The sequence below is a fragment of the Mus caroli genome, chromosome 1, assembly GCF_900094665.2.
Source record: "Mus caroli chromosome 1, CAROLI_EIJ_v1.1, whole genome shotgun sequence".
Taxonomy (NCBI): Eukaryota; Metazoa; Chordata; class Mammalia; order Rodentia; family Muridae; genus Mus; species Mus caroli.
Genome location: NC_034570.1, coordinates 37,937,764 through 37,948,375, shown reverse-complemented (window position 1 = coordinate 37,948,375; position 10,612 = coordinate 37,937,764). Strand labels below are relative to the sequence as shown.

At 42.5% G+C, this 10,612-nt stretch overlaps 1 pseudogene; it reads right to left on the bottom strand.

Annotated features, from left to right (window-relative positions):
* Positions 1 to 6,690: 6,690 nt before the first annotated feature.
* On the bottom strand, positions 6,691 to 7,085 carry LOC110289309 (annotated as a pseudogene).
* Positions 7,086 to 10,612: the final 3,527 nt, after the last annotated feature.

Genomic DNA, 10,612 nt, shown 5'->3' with positions numbered 1-10,612 from the left:
CAATAAACCTTCCACACTTCTGAAAAATTAATTTCTTCCATGTTTATTGGACAAATATTTACTGAGTGCTACTCATTATCCAGAGTAGTTCCCATAGCCTGAGCTGCTTCACTGGCCAAAGGAAGATCTCTAAATCTCCAGGGAACTTGTGCTTCCTAGGGATGACCCTCTGAAGCTGACTCAGCAAACTGTGGAAGCATTGCTTGGAGTTGGGAGGTATAGGGAGCCAAATAGGTTAGTCAGGTAAGCACAAACCCATGGGCATAAGGATGGAGTTGTCTAAGTGCTTATTTGAGGGGAAAGCATCCAGACTCAAAGACAGATGCAGCTCCAAATGGGATTGCCCTACTTTGTTGAAGAGCTAGATCATGCAGCAGGAGCATAGCTCTAATGTGGGAGAATGGAGCAGTAGTGTGGGTCAGAGGACAGTGGTGCTGGCATGGCGTTTGAAAGAGTTCCTGTCCTGGGATGAGTGGAACAAAGGGAGGAAAGGCATAGGTCACTTCCAGGATTCAGGGTAAGAAGAAGTGAGTAGATCCAGAGTCTCCTTTGACATGGAGCTACAGACTTTCTCAGGGAGATATGAGAGGAAACAGGAGAAATCCCAGATCTTAGCATAAGCAACTGGAAGGATGTAATTGTCACCAGATGAAAGGACATGTGATGCTCGACACACCTGCTAGGCCTCTCAGTGGCCGTGCTGAAGCCAGGAGCATAGAGACTCTAGCAAGAAGGTAGGTCTGTAATGCTGGTATGTTTTGTTTGGGTTTTGGCCTGATATAAGGTCCTGTACATCACAAGCTGGTGTTTGATTAATGATCCTTCTGCCCCAGTCTCCTGAGTGCGGGGATTATAGGCCGGTACCACCATGCCTGGCCCACGGTGGACCTTTGACTTTTGAAGGGCTATCTTGCTATTGACGAGCTGATGTTGTGTCATATCCCTCACTGCCACTGCATTTTCAAATCTCAAAGGTTCCCCAGAGTGTGTCCATGCTGGATACTGTATCTATGACGTTCAGTGGGCCAGGAGAGTGGCTAGTGCTCTTATCCATGAGACCTACCTCCCACCATTGTTCCCATTTAACTTCCCTATAATTCATCTAGAATGAAATAAACTGTTTTTATTTCTAGGACAAGATGCCAAAGACCAGGTAACTGATTTTTTTTTTTTTTAAAGAGATTTATTTTGAGTCTTGCTTCAGAAGCTGGGATGTTCACAAACATGGCAGTAGCAGATACTTGGTTTCTGGTAAAGACTTCATGATGTGTAGATTCCTGAAAGAAAGCAAAAGGTAAGTGTGTGTGTGTGTGTGTGTGTGTGTGTGTGTGTGTGTGTGTGTGTGTTTGGAGAGAGAGAGAGAGAGAGAGAGAGAGAGAGAGAGAGAGAGAGAATTGTTTTATAACAACTCCATCTTACAGGAACAAATCCAGTCTTTGAGAATGAGAGTTCATGCTTAAAAAGAAGACATTGGTATCCATCCAAGAAGACTGGTACCCATGACCCAAACACCTCCCACCAGTTCTCACCTCTCCTCCACACTGATTTATGTGGAGCTAAGGTTCCAGCCCATCAGATTTGAGCATACATTCAGACTATAGGCAGTTCCATCTCCAGTTTCCCTAAATAACATGATGTCTTATACTTGGATAACGTGTGCTCACATTGCTTAGGACCTTCCAAATGCTTTGTCCTCTTTTCTTATTATATAGTTGTCAGTGGAAGTTCTGATGACCCAATAAGGCACATATTTCCTGGCAAATGTGGGTAGTACCTTTTTTTTTAAGGTGCATATCTCAGTATTTATAAAACCAGAGAATAAAAACCATATATTTTTCTCCTCTCTGTTTCTCTCTTCCTTTTGACATTTGGTGTGTGTGTGTGTGTGTGTGTGTGTGTGTGGTGTGTGTTGTATGATAGAGGACAGATTACATCCTTTGTTACCAATAAATTGTTATTGATGAAAGTAAAGTATTATAGATATAAGCACCTGCATGGAAATGGATTGTAACACATCATTTTTCAAATATGCTTTGGCCCTGGTTCTCCCAATATTTATGTGACAATAGTTAAAAGTTACAGAGACTTATTCTGCACACAGTGTGTATTTACACAACAATATTAGGATGTGGGGAAAGTGAGAGTCCCCCCCCCCCCGCGCCCCCCCCCTCCCGCCTCTACTGACAGAAGCAAAAGACACAGAGGGGAAGTTATCATACTGGAGACAAGTCAGTCAGGAGCTAGGAGAGGTCTGAGCCTCAGCTGCCTGAGCCTGCCTTTCCACAGGGTTTATCTGCTCAGAGCACTTTCTCCCTGGGGCTGAGAGTGCCCCTATCAACAGGCACCCCAATCTAACTCAACAAGTAGCTACAGCTGACTCACCCCTGCGGAAAAAGCCCAGGCAAATGTCTTAGCTCACTGTGACTTAAGCACATCTATCATTGTCCTTCTGGTGTGGTGATCACACTCATCGTGACATTAGTAAATGTGTAGCATGGAAGACACTGAGCATTCCTGGAAATGATGGGAGCAGCCAGACCATCAGAACAGTGTGTGTGTGTGTGTGTTTGCTCATGCGCAGAAGAGCTCTTCTCTACTCTGCTGTACTCCTTTGCCTCTATAGTGACCCAAGGAGATACTAGCCTTAATTCCATTGCCATGCTCTCTGCCAACCACCTTGTTTAGTCATATCTTGACATGGTGGCACCAGTAGCCCAGGAAAGTCAACAACACCTTGAGTCATTCTGCTGAAGAGTGGGCATGTCAAAGCCAGCACTTTCTTCTGGAAGATGTTAAGTTGCAGTGCTCTTCCTTGAGGACTTCAGCGAGACCTGCAAGACTTTGAAATGTCACAGCCCCAGATTATTTTTTTTTTCAACTACTACTGACATCCGACCCACTGAAAATTGCCACTGAGTCGTGTTCAAATATTTGAAGTCCTCTGTCTGATTGTTTCTCGTGCTCAAGAGACTGTGAACAAATACCATGGATCTGATGTCTACACCAGGAGTCACTGATCATTGTTTCCTTAGCACATGGATCTATCTGCTGAAGCTCCAGGCATGGAGCTTTGTCTAGAGACTCCAACCTGGGTCAGCACAGGAAAAGACTGTGGGCTTCCTTAGAGATGGAAGAGAGCCCCCATCCAACATATGCCATAGTTCTGAGGTCATCTGCTGCAGGAAGTGACAACCCACTAGGGAAGGAGTAGGAGGTTATTTGTCTAGATTAAAACTGAGATCAGAGTTAACTCTGTTGCCTTTGTGAAACTCACAATGCAGTTTGGAAGCAGCCAAAACTTTTGGAAATGAGGACACCACCTGATTCACATTGGCTTACGGTGCTGGTGTTTAGCCTTTTTAGTGTTCCTGCTACAGCAGGAGTATTTAGTCCTTGAGGGATTCACCTTATAGCATGAGGGTTCAGGTTGCCAAACTGTCCCCATCTGTAACCTGAAAACAGTGCAACAATTGGTATTCTCCTGCTCGCAGCAACATAGACTTATCCACCCAGTTCTCTCACTTTAAGTGGACATGGGACTTTCAGGGGAAACGTATTAGAGACAGATACTCAGTCCACACCTCAGGGCCTGTGAGTCAAAGCCCTGATGTGGTTCTCAAGAATTTGCATGTCTTTCAGTTGCAAGCAATGCTGGAAATGCTGGCTCATGGCCACATGTCGAAGACGACCAGATAATCGAATTCTTCTCCAGGCCTTTAATCCCAACACTTAGGCAGAGACAGGCAAATCTCTGAGTTTGGCCTATAGAGCAAGTTCCAGGACAGTTGAGGCTATACTCAGAAACCCTGTTTCAAAAAAACATTTTGAAAAGGAAAGATTGAATTCTTCTTGTTTTTTTAGAAGCCCAGAAGTAGATTAGGGTGGAAAGGAGATTGGATCCAGAAGACACTCCTGGGCTAGATTTCAACTCTGACAGTCAGCAGTTGTGTGGACTGGGAAGGAATTTTGTACTCTCTAAAAACTTCAACTCACTAACCTATAAGATAGACAGCAGCAACGACAAAATACTCTTCAGCAACATTTTTTGGAGTAACTGCAAAAACAGTGAAGGTTGTCCAGAGTTGAGTCAGTGGAGTCCTGCTGCCCCAAACTTTGGTCTCAGCGAGAGCACGGGCCTTGATTAAATAATAATGTTGAGCTCTTCTGAAGAGCCAGTTTGCTGAGAATCATCCATATCTCAAAAGGCAAGGAGCTTCTTTGGGAAGATTTGGATACCTATTTTTGACACAAATTGCTGTTTGACAAGACCACAGTGTGGAAGTCTGCGATTCTATATTGATAACGCCTTTTAAAAGGGAATATCCATCCAAACCACAATGGCATTTGGCCTGAGATCAGGGCACTGAGCACACAGATGACTTGGAATTAAATATATCACTACTGAATGCTGTCTAGAAATTCAGTGTCTTGTAGCAGACATTGATGCCTCTGTAATTTGTTTTCAACAGAATCCGGTCTCTGTTCATATTGCACACAGCTATGGAGAAGAATCAGGGGGCAAAAGTGCCTTGAATCCTTCTCCAGATAAACCTTTTCTATGGTAACTTTTAAAGAAGTAGGGAATAAGCAAGGAATGAGTCAAATAGTGACTAAGAACAGATGCTCAGGAATGTGCCTGCATCCTTTCTTCACAGGCCTGGGAGCAATGTCATTTTCATGTCCTATTGGTTAAACACCAATTACCCCAAGGAGCTTTGTAGATGATATTAAAATTCTTACCTATCCCTTCTCAAGCCTCTCCTGACACTATAAGCTGTCTTCTTAATAGCCAGAGAATGGAAATATCCCAAGTGTGTTGAATAGTTTATGTCAACTTGACACAAGCTCAAGTCATCAGAGAGGAGAGAACCAAGATTGAGAAAGTTCCTCTGTAAGACTGGTCTGCAGGCAAGCCAGTAGGGCATTTTCTTAATTAGTGATTGATAGAGGAGGCTCTAGACCACTGTGGGTGGGGTAATTTCTGGTGGTCCTGGGTTCTCTAAGAAAACAAGCTGATCAATCCTCGGGGAACAAGCTAGTAAGCAGCACCACTCCATGGTCTCTGCACCAACTCCTGCCTCCAGGTTCCTGCCCTGCTTGAGTTCCTGTTTGGACTTCCTCTGAGGATGAACGATGATGTGGAAGCATAGGCCAAATAAACCCTGTTCTCCCCAGCTTACTTTTGGTTTATGATGTTTCATTACAGCAGTCGAAGCCCTAACTAAAGACACCAATGTTCAGAGACAGATACACAGGTGAAAAAGGAATAAAAAACCATGGCGTATCCACACAGTGAAAGATGCAGCCTGAAAAGGGAGAGGGGTCTTACATGGAAAGTCTAGTATTTTAAGTGAAACTCCCTTATACGTGGATTCATTATTTTTTTATTTATTTAAGAAAAGTTTTACTAATGTGTTTATATCTTGGCGACATTATTGCAACAAGTTTAAAAGGCAGACAGACTAGTATGGGCTTTAAAGGAACAAATCAGGGTTATACAATTAAATTATTACACAGATCTAAGGGGTTTACAAGGCCCAGAAAACAAATTAAGTCTGAAAGATTAGATCCAGTATTAGCATCTACATTATCTCTAAGTTCAACTGCTTCATTCATTCCTTATGTTTCCTAACTTCTCCCAAACACAGTGCTCTCAAATTTCTAAAAGAAAGAACATAAGAAGTTCCGATACTAAGAGAGTATAGAGATAAAGAAGAGCTGGAAAAATTAACTTTAACTTGCAAGTTACACGGAAGCCAAAACTTACTTGAGTCAATCAAAAGATTTCTGTGCCCTGAATACTGTATGTGAGGAGGCTATGAATCAGAGTTTATCAGTAGGTTACAAATTAGCAGCATACAGTATTATTTCTACCAGTTTTTTCTCCTAAGTTATATTTCTAACAAAACTAGAGTTAGGTGTTTCCGACACTTGCTTCTTACACACTGGGGCAGAGCTGGGGCAGGCGGAGCTGATGGCTGAGGGTCTGCTTCTTGTGCTTTCATATCTGTGGAATGAACAGGCAACACACACAACATCTCCCCAACATCTCGAGGTAATGCACATTTAACAGAAATGCTTTCAAAGAAACAACCGGAATTGCATTAAATACTGTCTTAATAATAACTACAACATTAAAACCAGTAACATATATTATTCTCTCAAGGAGCCTCTGAAATTGAACAGCAGAAATCAATCTGAAGATCTGAAGCATGTCAAGGCTGATAGCTTGGGGAATCTGAGTGGCGGATCAGCCGGACCACAGGCACACACAACCTCAAAGCCTGCTACTAATCTCGGGGAGGAACTGAGCTAAGATATGACTTGTGGGATCATAAAGCCACCTAGGAAACTGACCCAAGGGACAAGGAGAACCAGTGTCACTGGTGTCTGGTAAGAAAATGACTCTGGCTTGGGCAGACCAACAGCTTGTGTTTTAAATGGCTTTGAATTTTAAAAAGAGAATCGCTTCCTTTATTTTCTTGGAAACAAATCAAAAGAACACAGAGTCCTACACAATTGGGAGACAAAGTGGATGCTGAGTGATGAGCGGTCACTCCAGGTGTGGCATTGTGGCTCTGGCAGCAGAGACAAGAGAATAATGCTCTGGAGAGGAGGTAGGGACATTCTGCCAATGGCCAGGGGATAGACGAAGGTTCCAGCTGGATGCGGGACCTGTAATTCTGTGGTTTATCTTCCACCTCTGTCGTCATAGATGGTGATTTCAATATCTCGAAGTCCTCTCTCAGTGGGGTCTGTTAGGAGGAGGCCTTGGGGAGCATTCTGTTCTTGAATGTTTTTGGAGACTTTCTTCAAGACCTTCTCATAATGAGTTTCCATGCATAAGAAGATGGTGTATGCTGTTAAACAAGTCAAAAGGCCTTCAAGATATAACTGGCCCCCAAGTTTCTCTGCTTCTGCATAAAGGTTATTTAGAGTTCAAACTGATTCTTCAAACTTCTGTCTATCAATCCTGTTCTCCAGCTCCACGGGGAACTTGGTCTGGAACTGGGAGCACGTGCCACTGCCATAGTCTTGCTGAATGAGCACCTTCCCCGGGACACTGGCGCTTGCTGTGGCCTCATGTCGAGGACAGGACCCGCTCGCTGCTCCGCCTCCTCGGACCTATTGTCCCACCTTGCTTTCTCACTAGCCCGTGGCTGGCTGGATTCACTTCCCTTCCCTTGTGGGCTTCTTCTGAGTTACAGAGCCCATGTTTCATCTGAGAGTCTAGGGAGATGCTGAACTCCATAGCTTTGAAGAAACCATTTTAGCTCTTCCAGGCTGACAATATAGAACAGGGGATCATATTTGAGCACTGATGGGCACCTGGGCTCTGAATGCTGGATGCAGATTTTTCTCAGTCCTTACTATCTTGTTTCCCTTATTTGACAGTGGGAAAAATTAAACCTCAGGGAATTTTTCTTTAAGTAGAATTTTGCAATCTCTGGAGGGAAGAAGCAGAATCTGCATCAGACACTGTGGGGGAGCCTCAGAGTTGGCACAGAGCACACCCAGGCACCAAATTCTCAGCACAAAGGAGATTTTATTACCCTGGAGGGGCAAATAAGGTGTTGGGGGAGGGTGCTGCCTCTGGATCTGATAAAGATGGACAGCAGATGTTTCTGCGGGAGGGGCGTTTAAGAGAAAAAGCAAAAGTCTGTCTTAGGATGAGTTGGTAAGTCCTGATTAGACAGGTTAATCAATTTGAACCTTGATGTTTAGTCTCAGAAATGAGTCAGTGGACAAATGAATTAATAGAGAGGGAAGAGGGAGGGGTTTGCAATGCCTGTGCCTGTTAGAGAGCCCTTCAGGGACTTAGGGCCTAATCTTTGCATTTCTAGTTGCTGGTATGGGGGAAACCTCTGAGTTTTGATTGTTTATTGTTGTTTGCTTCTCTTGTTTCTTTTGAACATCTTTGAGTACCTAAGTGATTGACAAGGATGGATTCATCATGGCACCAGGTGCTCCAGAGTTTAGTAACCAGGTGGCTAGGAAAAGTGGAACGTTTTTTATTGTATGATATAGTGCATCCCAGAAAAAAAATATGCAGATGTAAAAGAACAAATGGACTCCAAAGTTCCCTACTCCCACGTGCAGTGTGAGTGTGGAACAAAAAGGGAAGTAGCACCAGACTTTCCCTTTAGATACATAATGTTTTACTTTGAAGAGCAAAGAATGACATTGTACTCATTAACTTTGTGTTGCCAGAAGGAAACATCTGAGTCAGGCTACTTAAAGAAGAAAAAGGGTTGTTTTGGATTAAAGTTTGGTCTCAGAACTAAGGGAGAACAACAAATAGATAGGAAAAAAACTTTTTGTTTGAGGTGAGAAGTTGCTGTGTGGTCCATGCTACCCTCCAATTGGTGGCAATCCCATTGCCTAGGTCTCCCCAGCGTTGCGACTGTAGGCATATGTCACCATACCTGCCTCAAATGACCTTCGAAAGGGAAGGTTGTTGGAAAGGAAAGGAAAGGGAAGGGAAGGGAAGGGAAGGGAAGGGAAGGAAAGGAAAGGAAAGGAAAGGAAAGGAAAGGAAAAATCAGTGAAGCCCCTTTAAACTATATGATCAAGTGCTACAGAATACAAGGATGATAAAATCAAGAGCGGGATAAGATACACAAGCCTGAGGCTCAGTGTTCTGTCTTCAAGCTAGAATAAGCTTGAAGAAAAAGAGAGAGTTCACGTGTCCCCCAGGTGGAAGTAGGGGCAGAGAAAATGTGGAAAGCTGACATTTTTGTGAGACACAGTCTGTAAGTAAGGCTGGATAAAGAAGCTGGAGTATGGATGGAAGCTGGTTCAACTCCCAACTTCAGAACGGCTGATGTGGATTGCCTACTGAAAGAGTCTCTTCTGTCTTCCTCTCTTTCTCATACACATATGTGCACATGCATGCAACATGTATACAACATACCCTCACTTTGATTTTATACTTCTTCTGTGTTCTCTGTTTCTCAGGAATCATCTACAATTAATATATAAGATAAAATAACAGAAGAAACAGGTCTGGGATGCCCTATAATAGAAGTTGAATTAAAAATCATCCTGCAGGGGGCTGGCAAGATGGCTCAGCGGTTAATAGCACTAACTGCTCTTCCGAAGGTCCTGAGTTCAAATCTCAACAACCACATGGTGGCTCACAACCATCCATAATGTGATTTGATGCTCTCTTCTGGGGTGTTTGAAGACAACTAAACTACAGTGAACTTACATATAATAAATACATCTTTAAAAAAAATCATCCTACAAAGTAGGCACCTATCCCTTATAGTTCCACAAATCAATTCTATGTATAGTCAAGATATTCTAATCTTATGCAAGTTTTTGCTCTAAAAACCAAAATCGATATCCTCCAGTCATCATAAAAGTATATATAATGTACTAAAAACTGACAGGGGATATATATGAAACATGCTCATTAACATAGGCTTTGTTTATTATATTCACAGATTAAGAAAAAGTAATTATTTTAATATGTAAACACAAAAGCATAGATTATAATTCAATATCATGTATATTACTTCATATATATGAAAAGTGATAGAGCATAGTTGCCCAAAACTTGTCCAGAGCTGAGTATGATGGCACAAGCCTATGAGCATAGTTCTTGAGAAGTAGAGGCAGGAGGATAAGCACAAGGTTAAGGCCATCCTATTCTTCTAGGTTACGCAGCAAGACTGAAAAACATAAAGGGGGGCAAAGAAAAGGCTTGGCAGTTAAGAGCACTTCCTGCTGTTCCAGAGGACCTCGTTCTGTTCCCAGCAGCCACATGGTGGTTCACAACCATCTGTAATTCTAGTTCCAAGAAGTCTGATGCTTTCTCCTGCTCTCTAAGTGCTTCTGCACATGGGTGGTGCACATGCATTCACACAACATTAACATAAAAATAATTAAATGTAAGAAAAATGTTTTAGAGCTGACAAAATGGCTCAGCAGTTAGGAGTGCTCGCCACACAAGTCTGACAAGCTGACTTGGGTGCCTTTAGCTCACAGTGGAGAGAGATAACTGATTTCCACACGTTGTCCTGTGTCTTTCACATGTGCATGGTCACACATGGCCACACACACACACTCACTCACACACACACACACACACACACACACACACTGTGTCTATATATGTATATATCTGTGTATATAATATATATGCATAAAGTAATAACAAATAAGATTTTAAATGTAAAACCTTATAAGAAACATTACACGTATGGGTGCAATGATATAAATGCTATGTTAAAGCCATGAAGAAGGATCAGTTTTCCCAGCGTCCACCATCCTGAAAGCTCCAGAAAATGCAGCATAAAGAATAGGAAATGTCAATGTGAGAAAAAAAAAGTCACCACATACATGTTGTGTAGGAATCTATGTAGAGTACATCAAAATTGTCTTTAAAAAAAAGATACACATGTTAAAAATATACTATTGCCATGTAACCAGCAAGTAGAAAATAGTATTTAATAAGAACTCAGTCTTGAGTAGTAAAATATTAACAGAGCTTGAGTCAAAAATAGGTAAGAGCATCGCATCACTGGAAAGAAGAAAACACTCTCTATCGAAAGATTTTACAGACCCCACTGAGCTGTGTCACACTTCCCTCGGTTCACCTGCAGTG